General features: G+C 41.9%; 1 pseudogene; it reads left to right on the top strand.

Moving 5' to 3' along the window:
- Window positions 1–12,180: 12,180 nt before the first annotated feature.
- On the top strand, window positions 12,181–15,415 carry LOC143389293 (malignant fibrous histiocytoma-amplified sequence 1 pseudogene; annotated as a pseudogene).
- The last annotated feature ends 1,633 nt before the right edge of the window (window positions 15,416–17,048 follow it).

Below are 17,048 nucleotides of genomic sequence, written 5' to 3'. Positions count from 1 at the left end.
AGTAAGGGAAAGGTTTTGGGGCTACTTAAAACATACCATAGCTCATCTCACAGTACATTTTCCATTAGTCACAGGTGTTAATAGGTCCGACCCAGTTGAACCCACCCATCCACAGCTGATCCACACAGGAAGGCTGTCTGCTCTGCTGGGTCTTCTTTCACTCTGTTCTTTAACTGTAGGTGTCCCTGGATTTCTGGTTTAGTCCCTTCACTTTCTCTCCCCTCCTTTCCACAAACTCCCTGAGTTACCTACCTAATAATACTACTTTAGTGGGGTTGAAACACTCTGGAGCATGAGCTCTGAAACCGTGTTAGTTTTTTCTTTACTATAACCCTGGGAAAAAGTTAAGAAAAGGGTACTTAATTGAGTAAACAAAAATTCCACCAATTGTGTAAAAATAATGCAAACCTTCAAGGTATTATAAAGGGCAATTGAAATCAAGACAAACAAGACATAACAAGGAATGTTCAAAGACTGGGCCATATTATAGACATATGAGAACAATTCAATGAAAATAATCAATGAATAGTCATTGTCACCACTGCTCCTTTAAAATAATGTCTGTTGTAAAAATAGCTGAAGTTTTCATGGGGAGTATAAATAACAGTTTAGAAAGAAGCCTGCAAAATTTAATGTCATCCTGCATCCAATGAACATTCAACAACTCTAAAATATGTGAGTGCACACCCAGGGGATACACAATCAGCTCAAAGGGAGAGGAATGGCCTCCAACAACCCCATCACCATGAGCAAGACATACCTTTGTTCTGTGATGGAAATAAATATCAGATCACTTATCTCATTTTCAGGTTTGAAGCTACCAAGATAAAATTAAGTCTATGAAATACAAGGAAGAATGTTTCCTAGACATGAAAATAGTATCCATTGATTACAGCTCTATAAAAAAGAGACAGAGTGAAAAGAGAAGGAATGAAGATTGTTCCTCAAAGGAAGAAAGAAGCTGTGACTCTGGAAGACAGCGATTTAGTAAGGTTTCCTGGCTATAGACAGAAAAGAATGAAAAGAAATCTGACAAGATGAGAGGAAGAGCTGGCCACCAAACTAAAGAAAAGGTCAGGGAAATACAGGAGGAAAAATTTTAAAAGTAGAATAGACAGGAAGCTAGGAAGAAAGAGTAAGAAAAGAGGAATTCCTATTTTAAAGTCCCATTTCACTCAAATTCTGATGATAAAAATGACAGCAAGGTCCTGAATCTATTGTCTCCTATGATATCCTCATAAAATGCCTTAGGTTTACAAGTCTGTTTACAATTCCCAAGATGATGGCCTCGGTCAACTGCAACCTGGGGTCTCAGTAGCCAAAGTGCCCTCTCTAACCCTCAAGCACTCAGGAATTATATGATTCAGAAACAAAGACACTAGGGGGAAAAGTTGCTGCCATTTTTGTAAGAAAAGGTGGTTTACGCTTCCAACGATTGAGGAGTTCTCTAATACTTAAACTGCAACAACCTGAAGACACCCAGTGAGACACTCAACTAACAAGATGATCTGTTCATGCAAGAATCACGATCATACATAATGATAAAGGTAAATAGCTACAACCAAAAAAGAAAACGTTCTGTTTAACCAAAAATTCAAAATGTTCAAGAAGCAGCCTCTTTATATGCTATGCCCACTAATCTGAAGTGCTAATGATATTATCAGAGCTATAATTTGGTCCCAAAGGAAACATCTAAAAAGCTCAAATAAATAAGCTAGAAACCGTCCATTCCCCCAAATGGTTGTACCATCTTTTTAAGTATTTCCATAGCAGTACCACTGTGCTACTTCAATTTTTTTCTGAGAATAATATATTATTATTAAGGAGATAACATTTTGTTTCTGTGGCTTAAAATTTTCACTAATGCCTCTGAGAGAAGAATTTCACATGAACACTGAAAATTGATAAGGAAATGGGACAGGAAAGAATATTCTTCAAAGACAGACTCCAAAATCTGAGTAATTTGGGAGTAATTACAGTAATTAGTCTACTAAGTTCCATAGATAAAGAGAGGAATGTAAACAGCACAATCCAGAACATAAGGTGGGTTGGCAATGAGTTTCCCAGAAAAGACAGGAAGATAAAATTGTTCTTTGAATATAAAGATGATGCCATTGGACACTCTCCTTCCCACAAGCACACACCTTTTCTCCTGCTGCTGATACATTTTTGCTAACTTAACCACACTTTCTTCCAGTTCTGCGAACACATAACTTGCTTGCTGTGGCTGCAAAACCCAATGACAATTGTTAATAATGCCCCAAGGACCAAGGTCCCACTGGCCCCCTGTGCAACCAATTTTGAACTGAAGTTAAGCTGGCAGGTGTACAATGAAAGGCAGAATATTTTTTCCCCAAAGGAAGCAGGATGTAGGGCCAGACACATGCACTGTAGCTTACTGGAACTGTTACATGTCCTTCTGCCAGACTCATCACAACACACTAGGTAGTGGGGTTAGCTGTAAAATGGCTTATCAGTTCCTGGCTATGTGATCATAGACCAGATAAGTTTTCTGTGCTTCATCAGCCAATTGGACCTAATAAAAACCCTTGATCTCATTTGCAAAGTGGGCATAATAAAAACACCTACTGATCTCACAAGGTATTTTGGGATGCAAACTGTTGATATACCTGAATGCACTTTGCAATAGGTAAATATTATCAGAGTACAAGGTCCAGTTCTAAGTACAAAGAAATGTTATTTCAAGGAATGCAAACGCAATGCTTTCTAGATAAGCCACAAAAACCATGTCAAGATTTGGGAATATTAACAAGGATATTATCTTGTGAGGGGAAAGGGGACAAAAATTGGGCTATTTGACAGTCTTTAAATATATGAAAAGCATTAATTGAGCTGCTGGAACAACAAAACTAAAACCAAAAGAAGAGGAATTGGGTTTGCACTTTATTATAAAAGATATCAGTAAGTTATTCCTACAAAGAAATTTTGATTGGTGAAAGTTGGGATACAGTGAGACAATACAATATTCAACCCTAGAAATCTTTTATAAACTGACAAACACTTTTCTGATGCCATAAAATACAAACATTCAAGAAAATGAACAAGTGATTTTAGTATTCTAAAGCAATGTTGGCAAATTTTTCTGTAAAGGGTCAGATGATAACTATTTTAGGTTTGAAGCCATATGGTCACTGTCAGAAGTACTCAGCTCTGCTGATGTAATGAGAGAGCTGTCATAAACAATACTTATGTGAAGGAGCTTGGCTGGGTTCCAGTGAAACTTGATTTACAACTATAGGTGGCAGGCTGGATTTGGCTGGTAGGGGATATTTCTAAAAGTTCCTACCAGTTCTAGAATTCTAATCTATAAAACATACCTTTAGCAAACGGTGACAATCAAATCAAACAAAAAATGCCACCATATTATTTCCTATTGCCACTGAGTAGAATGTCACCAGAGTAAAGGACACGCTTCCTGTATAGATCATGAGAATATAATTAATTGATCTTCATAATCAGCTCATTAGGATGATACATCTTTTGTGATTTTTTTTCTCCTTTTTAGCAAAACATAAAAATGTTTACATATGTTTATGGCTGCAATAGCCAGACTTTGTAATCCAAGTGTATGATATTACAATCTGGTGCACTAGGAAGCATATGCCATATGCTCCATTTCTTCATCTTGTCTGCCAGCAGGAAGTATTTTTAGATAAGGTAAAGACATGTGGGAAGATGCTACCTCTGTCCTTTTTCTAGCTGTTCCTCTTCCATCTCAACCTTCTTCCTCTCCCCACCCTACTCTTGCAAGGGATACTGAAACAGCCCAGGTAGGAGGTCAAGGGCAGGCAGTAGAGGGTCAGACAAGGTGAGGTACCCAGAGCCAGGCAGACCATATTCTAGGAAGCATTAAGGATTAAAGTCAGAAATTGATTCCATCCTTGAGTTCATGGGCCAGAAAGGAGTGCATGCCACTATGCTGGGAAATCAGGTCAAACTGGAAGAGAGTAGGAAGAGTGGGCGTGAAAGGAGAGTTCAGGAAGGAGATGGGGGTGTAATGCCAGAGGCCCATTTCTCCGGCACCTTGCCTTGAGGTGGGCAGATTGACCTCCTTGAAACCTTGAGGTCAGAGCAGACAAACAACCCCCCTTTATTACGGTGCCTGTAGCCAAATCAACTTGGACTTTGATCACATCAAGTTCTCTGCTGTGCATTTATATCTTGATACTGCCTGGTGTGAAGGCTGCAGGGTTTTTGTTTGTTTGTTTTTGTTTTTGTTTTTTAATCTAATAGGTGAAGTGCACTTGTTGGCCTAGTCATTCCAAAGATTTAACACACACACAAATATGTATTCTATAACCCATAAACATATTCATGTACAAATATGAATATATGTGCATGTATATTCAGTGTCCTTAAGAGATTGTTTATGGAATATCCTGCAAATACCTAGGTTTGTGGATGCTCAAGGATTTTACATAAACAACATTATATTTGAATATAGTTGACACACATCTTCCTGTAGGCTTTAAATCACCACTAGATTACTGATATTAAAATAACATAAATGAAATGTAAATGACAAGGGAAAAAGGTCTGAACATGTTCACTACAGATGCGATTTTTTTTTCTGAATATTTTTTCAATCCATGGTTGCTTGAATCTTCAGGTGCAAAACTAAACATACAGAGAGCCATCTTTCTGTGCTTGTATTTTTAAAATTAAGGTATCTTCTTTGTGCATTAAAAGAAATGATTTGTAGACACCCTTATTTTAAGTATTTTAACATCATGTTTAGAACTTAGAAAATATATAGGGCTGAAGGCTTTCATACAACTCAAAGCCTTTATGGACAACAACCAGCTTGATAAATCCTGGTATCTATATATATGAAGGTTTTGAAACCTTGATTTATTTGTGGAATCACTTGGGATAAAATAAGGACAGACTGATGTTCTCCTGAACGTGGACTGTAGATACTATGCCCATATATCTTTTTTTTTTTTTTTCTGATGCGAGTAACAGAAGTTAGAAGCCCCAGATAGTTTAACAGGAAGAAAAAAAAATGGGGGATCCAAAAGGCCATGAGCAGAAGTTCAGCCACTACTGGATTCAGGTTCAGATGACAAGAACCAGGATGCTGTTCTCCATCCGAACTGTGCTTCCACAGGAGTGGATCTATTTCTGGTCCCAGATGCATGACTACAAGCAAATGGCCTATGGTTCCCATGGGGTCATATGCCCTTTCTGGCCCAATCCCAGGGTCTCTGAATGAAAGCCACCCCTGGAAGCTGCAGATCTAGATGGACTTAGGTAGGAAAAAGTAGGCCTCCATGAGAAAACTGGGAGCTTTCCCACAAGAAGGAGGAAACAAGGCTGAAGAGCAGACAGAGATCTGAGAATTCAGGGCATCCATTGCTGCGAAATAAAAAGCAACTTAATGGAGTGCAGCTGGCTAATGGCAGAAAGGAGATCACTGAGCCGGAAAAATGAGTCCAAGTCAGAAAAATATGAAAATGGGAAAGTGGATGATTTGATGTGGGCTACAGTGCCTAGCAAGGCACAGAGACATTTCCTCTGAAAGCTACCTGCTGTCAGGGGGCTGCACTTCTGTTTAAGTGGGAGCCACGGGGGAACCAAGACCCACTAACTGCCAACACAGTTACAGTCTGCAGTGATGGTAATTCAACATTGATGTGTGCTGCCCTGGAATGTTCTAACCATATTCTGTCATATCTCACCATAGCTATAATGACCTGAGGTCCAGACACCTCTGTCACTCCTTTTATATGTACAACAGTGACAGGAGCTGTGTGTGTGTGTGGAAACACAAGTGTACCTGACGTATCTCACTGCTTTGAGCAGCCTTTTTCATTCTCCATTTTGTAGATAGGAAAGGTAAAGAAAACTTACTTTAAAGGAAAATGAAGAAAAAAACAGTTTATCAAAATCTACTCTCGTTATCCAAATATCTTAAAATTATACCTTCTTTCTGTTAATTATTTGGAGCCTACATTGAGAAAAATTTAGATCATCAGGACAATTCCAGAGTAAACTTGAAAAGCCATTGATTGGGCAAATCAGTATGAACTCAATTCTGATCCATATAAATGAATTTTTCTTTTCCATGTAGAAAATAGGTGATTTTTCAACTCTGCACATTGCTGTATTGAAGAACATATGACATTTTAGCCAAGATCTTGAAACTCACAGACCCTGACTAATGCTAGTGGTTATTGTGCACTGCAAATAAAGATGAGATAAAGTTCTGTGAAGTTTCTAAGGAGGTACTAAGACAGTAACTCCCTTCATGTCAGGAAATTTTCTTTCTCTTTTTCATTTTTTAGTTGTAGTTGAACACAATACCTTTATTTTATTTTATTTTATCTATTTATATGTGGTGCTGAGGATGGAACCCAAGGCCTCATACATGCTGGGCGAGTGCTCTACCGCTGAGCCACAACCCTACCCCTCTTTTTCTTTTTTTTTTTTTTAATCACATTAAACATTCTGCTTTCCAGTGGTCCATTAAAAAAATATATATTAATGACTCATGTTTATGTTTCATTCCATCCTCGATGGATCTATCCCCAGCCTTACCTAGCTTACTTACATCATGAAGTTTCCAAAAAGTCTAAATACTTTAGGACTTTGGTTCATTTTTTCTTACTTACAATTATAGATTTTTGAAAGATCATTTTAAAATGTGAAATTTCCCTTCGTTTTTCAAAGCACTTGGAATGCTGCAGGCAATCAATTGAGAAAAAAACATTGTTCAATGTTTTTTCCTCACAGAGAATTTATGTCTCAAAAGATGTTTTTTAAAAAGGAAAGTATTTAATATGTCTCTCTAGCCAGCCCAGAAACTGCTATAAATTCAAAATTCATTCTCATACAATGTTCTTAATTATAAGATAAGTAATCTTTTTGTGTTCATTTAATTCCATCCTATTTATTTTTTTCAAGTGGAATGACACATTGCAAACACCATTTCAGGAGTTTTTTTTAATAAAGGCCTAATCCCACAGCTTGTAGGACATGTCTCAGAATAATGTCTTAACTCCAGGAAAGCTCAGTGACTCTAACATTCGCTCAAAAATTAGAACTTCCCCCTCATGAGGTAAGTCACCATTGCCAATACAATTAGTGGTGATTTCTAAAAGTGGGTCTCAAGGAGCTCACAGCAGGTAATCTGCTCCCCTCCTCTGTGCCTTGGAGATGTAGTAAGGATTAAGACTTTGTTCTACTCCTGGATTAGATTTTTCCAAAAGGCAAAAACCAGGATAAGAAAACAAGAGATGCTGAATACTAGCTCCAATACCAGACTCATTCTCACAAAGAAAATCAACATTTTGCTCCAAACATACATGCACACTTCCCCCTACACATGGACAGTCAATAAGCATGCTGTGCACATGTGTGCACACACATACATACACAGCTTCTCATACTTGGCTTTGGTAGACTGATTTGAGATTTTAATCACTTCACATATGATTTTTTTTCTTAGACTAGCCCACATGTATAGATGAACCCAGCAACCACTTTACAATAAAGTTGACCTATTTGACAGCAAACAAATCTTTCCAGACTAATTCACCATATCCAGATTTAATAGGGCAACATTCTTATCAGGCAATATCCTCCCCCTTCTTAATTTAGACAAATTATGGATTAATTTAAATAATTTGTGAAGCATGTGATGACAATCAGGAAAGAAGATTGCATTCTTATTTTGTATGCTCTAGATTTATAAAGAGTTTGAAAAGAGCTTGGTTTCAGAGTTGCAGGGCTAGGACTTCAGTAATTCCTGCAACTAAAAGCAATCTCACTGTGATTGAAAATGGAGGTGTCAACTCAGGCAGGCTACAAATTGCCAACAGAGGGAAGAGCCATTTTAAATTACTTCCAAACCCCAAATAAATTCTCCTGAATGGAAATCTGCCTTTATCCTTATTTCCTACCTCCAGGAGATGATATTTGTTTTACTTTTTATGACTCATTCCCTCCACTGCTTTCTACTAAGGCCAAGGAGAAATGGGCAAAATACACTTGCAAACAGCCTGCACCAGACTTCACTTATGGCAAAGGGCATATAACCAATAAGACTATCCAGTAATTTATCATATAAAAGAAAATATACCTTACTTTTGAATTGCACTTTACCAAATACAAGATTATTGTAAATTTAAAAAATGAAAATATGTAGAAAGTGCTTTGTTAACTTTAAAATTCTCATATGGATTAGTTATTGTGGGTCACTTCAATTGTTCCTCACAATAACCTTTTCAGTAAACTGAAGGTGTAATGTTCCATCATTTTTGTAGATTCTGAAGACTGACACAAAGACACTGAATAGGGCCATGCAGTTAGTAACAGAAATGGTGCCTGATCCTGTAGCGTTTGACTTTTTCTCCTGTAATCTCTTCTTAAATAATATAGGATTTTAAAAATAAGCCTGTTTGTGCATTCAACAAACACAGAAAGCAATTTTTTTTTTGGCGGGGGGTAGGGTAGGGGACCAGGGATTGAACACTGGGCCTTATCAGGTGTTGAGCATGTACTTTACCACTGAGCTACATCTCTAGGCTTAGGTTTCTTTTTATCATAACTTAGTTATATTACTAAGTATGTATGTAACTTACTTAAAATTTAGTAGCATTGGAATATGTCCTAAAAGTCAGTCCCTATGGTTATACTTACTATGTTCACATGTAACATCACTTAATCATAAATTGTTTCATAATTTTTCATAGTTTGGAAATTTATGGGGAAATAATATATTCATGGTTAAGAAGTAAGAGCTTCTCAAATAAGGACATTAATTTCACCCAATGGTTTCTCTTTTGGTAAATGACCTTAGGATGGTCCAACTGTGGAGTTGAGACCATCTCTCCCACCATGTTTGTTAGCTTCTGCTCCACCTATGGTGTTTTCTACAGCTTGGTCAAATGTAATTACCTTTCCCTTGATGAAAATCTTCCTGTTCCTCAGTAAAGGAAGGGGATTGAGAAGGAGTAAGGGGGAGAGGGAAAGGGGAAGTACTTGGAAATGAAACTGATCAAATTATGCTATGTGGATGTATGAATATTTCACAAGGAAAACTCCCTACACGTATAATTATAATGCACCAATTAAAAAAATAAATAGAAGGGAGACCAGTAGAGAAAGGGGGATTAGAGGGAGGAAGGAGGGGAAGGAAATACTGAGGAATGAAATGGAACAAATTATCTTGTGTGAATATGTCACAACAATGAACCCCACTACTAGGTATAATTATAATATACTAACAATTTTTTTTTAAAGAAAAGCATCCTGTTCTTAAAATAGAAAAGAATTGGATTTTACTTCTGAAAGGGTTTCAGAGAGCAAAGTCAAAAGAATTTTCAGAGTTTTAAGTCAATAAGAAAGGGGGCATAGGTATGGAATAGATATGTCACATGTCAAATCTTCATACATTGATAAATGGAAGGGTGAACTAATTAAGCCACTTTAGAAGACATCTTGAACATAATTTGGAAAGCTGAATATATACCTACCACATGGCCTAGTAATTCCCTATAAGAACAATCATAATAGCATATTTTTGGTAATAATCCCAAAGTGGAAACAACCCAAGAGTCTATTAATAGCAGAGTAAATAAGTAGATAGAGTTAAATACATAGGAATTGGAATATTCTACAACAATTAAAAAGAATGAGCCATGGGTAGAGACAATATATGGATGAGTCTCCAAACTGTATGAATCTCCATACAGTTAATACTGTATGATTCCATGCACGTAAAATTCAAAAGCAGGAAAAATCTATAGTTATAAAGTCAGAACTCTGATTAAGTTGGGGATGGTGGTAGTGAGAAACAGTATTGTACTGGAAGTTCTGAGTACATTGGCATCCTCCTGAATGGAATAAAAAGACTGAATGCAAAAGTCAAGAGAAAACCCATAGGGGATGATTTGGGCTACTACTCTCAAAATTTAGAAGAAGAGCTGATCATATAGAATTCTACAGAATAGATAGTGATACTCTAGATCACAAAACGTCTGCAATTACAGCTCAATATTGTCAGTCTTTTTTTAAAATTTTGTGGGTAAGTAGTGTCATACCATTGTTACTATTTGTGTTTCCCTAAAGAGGAATGATACCAAACATCTTATTATATGTTGATTTGTTCAATTTTTAATTGGATTTACTATATTTTTTTCAATAGGTTTATAGGATTCTTTATATAGTCTGAAAACAACTACTTTGTCATGTATATCTGTAACAATTATTGTAGGTTGTTATTCCTTCACTCTATTTAGGTGTCCTTGAGCCAAGACCATACTATTTTATTTGTTATGGCTTTATTGTAAGTATCAATATCTAACACTATTTATTCTCTTTTTCCTTTAACATTTGTTGGTTATTAATGGTGCTTCACATTTCCATTTAGATTTTGGACAAGTTGGACAATTTTCACAAAAAGCAGCTGACTGATTTTAGATTGAAATTGCATTGACTCTATAAATCAAAGTGGGTAATCTTTATAATCATCTAACATGTAATGGTAACATCACTCCATTTTTAAAACAATCTTTGATTTTGCTTAATACCTTTTTTAGCTTCTATTACAAAAAATTTGCACATCTCTCATTAGATGTATTGCTAGTTACATGATTTTTTAACATTATTATAAATGATAGTTTCAAATTTTATTTTCCAATTATTTGTTGTTAATATAGATACATTTGACTTTTGATATTGAACTTGTATTCAGTAACCTTATTAAATTCATTTATTATTTTTAATAGTTGTTTTATAGCTTTGTTTAGATTTCCTACACAAACAATTATGCAATCTGCAGAAAATAATTTAACTTTTTCATTTTTAATCTTCATGACAACTTTTTACATGCCTTATTGCATTGGAGAGAATTGCCAGTTCATTGTTAAATATACGCAATGGTAGAAAACATCCTTGTCTTGTTCCCAACCTCATAGAGCATTTATTATATTATCAGGTATGAAGTTACCTACCAACAAATTGAAAAAAAAAAAAAACCCTCTACTGGCAGTTTGTTGATTTTATAGTAACAAATGTTCAACTGAATCAAATTACTCCATCTACTGAAATAATTTGCTTCCTTATTCTTTTAATGAGGCTTTAATTGTTTTTAAATGTTTAATCAACCATGGAGTCCTAGAATAAATCCTATTTGATCATGTTGTATTATCTTTCAATGTCATTGAAATTGATTTGCTAAAAAATTGTTTTAGTTTTCATAAAAGATAGTGAGTGGTACTTTTCCTTATATGTTAGATTATGTGGAGCTGTGATGAGATTGATCTCATAAAATGAGTTAAAAATCATTCCATTTTTTTTACTCTTCTCTGGGAGTGTTTGTGTAAGATTGGCATAATTTCTTCCTTAGACGTTTGCAATAATTTTTTATGAGTCTGGAATTAATTTCTTGAGACATTAACCCATGGTACACATTTTAAATAGTAGGTATCACATTATTTTGATTTTTAATTTCTTCTCATGTCCATTTTGATTTTGGTTCACTGTATTTAAGAATAAAATTGGACGTGGGGGCCGCTCCGCCAGGCGGCGCTGCCGCTTCCCGATCGCGCCCTCCCAGCGCCGGGGACGCGGCGATTGCGCTCGCGCTCCCGCCCGAGACCAGGGAAGCGGAGACAAGGAGGCGCCGCCGCCCCCTCCTCGAGGCTGCTCCCCGGCCCTGCGCCCACAGCATGCCCGCCGCGGAGCGGAGCGCCGCCCTCCTCCCTGAGATCGTGGAGGCGACGACGCTGCCGGCCGCTGGGCCGCGGCTGCAAGGGTAGCGGGGCCGGAGTTGGGCACCCCGGCGCCGCAAGGCGGGCAGAGCGGGAGGAGAAGCAGGCATCCTCCGTGGCGTGGCGGGCGGCGGCCCTGCTGCCCGGCGCGCCCATGGCCCTGGAGGACGGAGAATGCGAGCTGCACTCCGCGCCGGCCTCCGCTTCCCACCGCGACGCGGGCTCGGCGCCCCCCAGAGCTGCTCCGGTCGCCGCCGCCCCTCAGCTGCAGGCGCCAAGCCGCTAGCTGCGCTAGGACCCATAGCCGCTGGCCGCCGAGGGGCGGAGGCAAGGGAGGAGTGGGAGCGAGAGGGCCCGGGAGGCGGGCGCCGGCCCGGGTGCAGCACGGCATGCAGCTGTGGGCTCCCGCGCCCGCGTGAGGGTGTCGATCCCTGGCCCCGCCATGGCTGGGAAGGACAGTGGCAACCTGAAGACGGTGAGGTTGTGGCGGGACGCCGCCCTTCGCGCCAGGAAGCTGAGAAGCAACCTGCGACAGCTAACCCTTAGCGCGGCTGGGGGCTGCCCCGGGCGGGAGCCGGAGCGGATCGCTCGAGTCCTCCGACGCTCCCCAGCTAGTGCTAGTGCTGCCAGCCAACATCGGGGATATTGAGGTGCTGAACCTAGGGAACAACGGCCTGGAAGAGGTGCCTGAAGGGCTGGGGTCGGCGCTTGGCAGCCTACGCGTCCTGGTCCTGCGCAGGAACCGCTTTGCCCGGTTGCCTCCTGCAGTGGCCGAGCTGGGCCACCATCTCACGGAACTGGACGTGAGCCACAATGGGCTGACAGCCCTGGGCGTGGAGGTGGTGAGTGCCCTAAGGGAGCTGCGCAAGCTAAACCTCAGCCATAACCAGCTGCCTGCTCTGCCCTCCCAGCTGGGCGTCCTTGCCCACCTGGAGGAACTGGATGTTAGCTTCAACCAACTGGCGCACCTGCCAGACTCACTCTCTTGCCTCTACCCCCTGCGCACCCTCGATGTGGACCACAACCAGCTCACTGCCTTTCCCCAGCAGCTGCTGCAACTGGCGGCCCTGGAGGAACTGGACGTGTCCAGCAACCGGCTGAAAGGCCTACCTGATGATATCAGTGCCCTGCGTGCCCTCAAGATCCTCTAGCTGAGTGGGGCCGAGCTTGGCACTCTGCCCATCGGCTTCTACAAGCTGACCAGTTTGGAGAGCCTTATGCTAGACAACAACGGGCTGCAGGATCTGCCCACCCAGTTCAGCCAGCTGCAAAGACTCAAAATGCTCAATCTCTCTTCCAACCACTTTGAGGAGTTCCCTGCAGCTCTGCTGCCCCTGGCTGGTCTGGAGGAGCTTTACCTTAGTCGCAATCAGCTCACCTCAGTGCCATCCCTTATCTCGGGGCTGGGAAGGCTTCTCACTCTGTGGCTGGATAATAACCGCATCCGATACCTGCCCGACTCCATTGTGGAACTGACTGGCCTGGAGGAGCTGGTGCTGCAAGGGAACCAGATGGCGGTGCTGCCTGACAACTTTGGCCAGCTCTCCCGTGTGGGGTTGTGGAAGATCAAGGACAACCCACTGATATAGCCCCCTTATGAGGTCTGCATGAAGGGGATCCCCTACATCGCGGCCTACCAGAAGGAGCTGGCTCATTCCCAGCCAGCCGTGCAGCCCCGTCTCAAGCTGCTCCTGATGGGGCATAAGGCTGCAGGAAAGACCTTGCTCCGACACTGCCTCACCGAGGAGAAAGTGGAGGGAAGCCATGCAGGAGGGGACAAACAGAAGTACTACCCACCTTCCCCTCCTGCCAGTAGCAAGGGTATTGAGGTGACCAGCTGGACAGCTGATGCCTCCAGGGGTCTGAGGTTCATCGTGTATGATTTAGCTGGTGATGAAAGCTATGAAGTGATCCAGCCCTTCTTCCTCTCCCCAGGAGCCCTGTATGTGCTGGTAGTCAACTTGGCTACCTATGAACCACGCCGCTTTCCCAGTACTGTGGGCTCCTTCTTGCATCGGGTGGGGGCCCGGGTACCTCATGCTATGGTGTGCATTGTGGGCACGCATGCAGACCTATGTGAGGAGCGGGAACTGGAGGAGAAGTGTCTGGATATTCACCGCCAGATCGCCCTGCAGGAGAAGCACGATGCAGAGGGCCTGAGCCGTCTAGCCCAGGTGGTGGATGAGGCCTTGGCCCGGGACTTCGAGCTGCGCTCTGCCAGCCCCCATGCAGCCTACTATGGTGTTTCTGACAAGAATCTTCGGTGACTCAAGGCCCATTTCCAATACCTGCTCAACCACCGGCTGCAGATCCTGTGTCCGGTATTGCCTGTTAGCTGCAGGGACCCCTGCCAATTGCAGCGCCTTCGGGACAAGCTTCTTTCTGTAGCTGAGCACCGAGAAATCTTCCCCAACTTACATAGAGTCCTGCCTTGATCCTGGCAGGTGCTGGAGGAACTACATTTCCAACCACCACAGGCACAACAACTTTGGCTAAGCTGGTGGGACTCTGCACGCCTGGGCCTGCAGGCAGGGCTGACCGAGGACCGACTGCAGAGTGCTCTTTCCTATTTGCATGAGAGTGGCAAGCTGCTCTACTTTGAGTATAGCCCGGCCCTCAAGGAGCATGTCTTCCACAACCTCACCCGCCTCATTGACATCCTCAATGTCTTTTTCCAGAGGGATGCTTCCTTGCTGCTGCATAAACTGCTACTAGGGACCAGTTGAGAGAGTGAGGGGGAGGGGGAAAGCTCCCCAGTGACGTCGCTGCCCACCCAGAGCCAGGACCTGCTCCGGGCCACCCAGCTCCATCACTATGTGGAGGGCTTTCTGCTGCATGGGCTCCTGCCAGCCCATGTCATTCGGTTGCTGCTTAAGCCTCATATCCAGGCTCAGCAGGACTTGCAACTGCTGCTGGAGCTGCTGGAGAAGATGGGACTCTGTTACTGCCTCAATAAACCCAAGGGCAAGCCTTTCAATGGGTCCACAGCTTGGTACAAGTTCCCATGCTATGTGCAGAACGAGGTGCCCCATGCAGAGGCATGGATTAATGGGACCAACTTAGCGGGGCAGTCTTTTGTGGCTGAGCAGCTGCAGATTGAATATAGTTTTCCCTTTACCTTTCCAACTGGGTTGTTTGCACGCTACAGTGTCCAGATCAACAGCCATGTGGTGCACAGGTCAGATGGTAAATTTCAGATCTTTGCATATAGAGGAAAAGTTCCTGTGGTGGTGAGTTACAGACCTGCCAAGGGGGTCCTGCAGCCAGATACCCTGTCCATTGCCAGCCATGCATCATTACCAAATATATGGACCTCGTGGCAAGCCATCACCCCCTTGGTAGAGGAACTGAATGTCCTACTTCAGGAATGGCCTGGACTGCACTACACCGTGCACATCCTCTGTTCTAAGTGCCTTAAGAGAGGGTCGCCCAATCCACACGCTTTCCCAGGGGACTTGCTGAGCCAGCCCAGACCAGAAGGAGTGGCAGAAATCATTTGCCCCAAGAACGGCAGGGAACGAGTGAATGTTGCCTTGGTTTACCCACCTACATGACTGTGATCAGCCCCTGTTTCAAGAAGAACGTTGGTGAAAAGCACAGAAACCAGTGACTTGTGGACTGTGGGATTTCCATGGAGAAAATAGAACATCACAACTCACCTGGGAACCCTCTGCACCTCCAAGCACATGCTGGGCACTGGAGTGAAGACAAGCTCAGGGTGCTTCCAGAGGACCACCGCAGAGGTATTGAGGGGGCGGAGAAAGGACAGAGAGAACATGGAGCTAAAGTTTCACAACCGGAACCTCAGAACTGTGATCCTCCAAAGAGAGCACTACTTGAAGAAAAGAAAAAAAAAAAAAGTCGAATGGCTTCTCAGGGATTTTGTTTTCCGTGCACATATAAGCCATAGTTACAGTACAGTGGCAGTATTTAGAGCACTTGGGTTTCAGTTCTGTTCAATGTGAAAGAGGAATCAACTGACATTCATTGCTGTTCCGTAACTAGTGTAAAATATGTATATGTTTATCTTTATTTTTATAATATGCAAATACATTTAAATTTATACAGTTTGAAGCTTCTAGCGTTAGTTAACACTGGGTGCAATATTTTGCATGAGACTGTGCCAAGATGGGGCTGATTTCTTATTTTAGTATATTTTTTTTTGTTCTTTATTCTTTAATCGCCTTCTCAGATTTAAAAAAGAAAAGAAAAAAGATGTCTGTGTATCTGTTAGCCCATGGATCTAGTGTTGCTTCATAGATTGACAGTCATCCACAGGATCCTTCAACATGCATTTCAGGCAGTGTCCCTTCCCATCTTTATCCAAGGTCCCTGCCTGTAAGTCACTGGGCATGGTGGCAGAAGCATTCCTGTTCCTTACCCACATATCATTAGTGTTGAGTCAGAGATGGGGCGCTCTTCTGGAACAGAGTTCATGGAAAACCTCAGTTAGTGTAGCTTAAGGTCATCAGGAGTCTGTTTTGAATCATGCAAGGGGCTCTGCTAATTATTACCTCTCCTTTCTAGAACAGGTCCAGAATTTAGCAGAGCACTTTGTGAGCCCTCCACATCTGGTCTGTGGGACCTTCAGGTAGTGAGCTTCCTAGCTGGGGAGCATAATCCCACACTGGCTCTTCATACAGAGCCTCTTGTAGGACAATCTACTTCCAAGAACTAGTAAAACACTTGTTTTGAAATCTCCAGGAGGTAAAACTTAAAAAGCAAACCCTACAAGTTGCTCTCTAGTCTCCTCCTAATTGGGGTCAAACAGCATATGCTGCAGTAGTAACACATTATTTGAAGAATGTAAAGGACTCTGTTTACATCTGCCTTCTGCACATGTTGATAGAAAATGTGCAAAACTGTTTCTCACCAGTGTCAGACAGAAGAGCGAGTCAGCTGGTGTTACTCTTTCACTTTGTTTAGAAAGCACTGACTGTTGGAATGCCAAAGTGGTCTCCACATGTTCAAAAGAAAGAATGAACAAGTGGGCTGCACTTCACGACCTCACAAATCAATTTTTATAAAATATTTTGTGCCCCAGGAGTTAACTTCACTGACTCCAGAAGCCCCGGTTAGGATTTCATTATCATCTTAAAAATCAAGAGTGGGATCAGATTGTCTTTACATTTTTTGAAATACTTGAATATATGACACTTCAAGTTGGAGATTTCATTTTCCTTTTAGAACACAGTCACAAGACTAATCTGGTTAATCCTTTTGTCACAGTTCTCCTGTGTTTGTGTGTGTGTGTGTGTGTGTGTGTGTAAATTGAATGGTAACATTTACTTGCTTTATGGGCCATTGAAA

This window comes from Callospermophilus lateralis, unplaced genomic scaffold, assembly GCF_048772815.1.
Source record: "Callospermophilus lateralis isolate mCalLat2 unplaced genomic scaffold, mCalLat2.hap1 Scaffold_530, whole genome shotgun sequence".
Lineage (NCBI taxonomy): Eukaryota > Metazoa > Chordata > Mammalia > Rodentia > Sciuridae > Callospermophilus > Callospermophilus lateralis.
The sequence above is the reverse complement of the archived record's forward strand: the minus strand, read 5'-3'. Positions and strand labels throughout refer to the sequence as shown.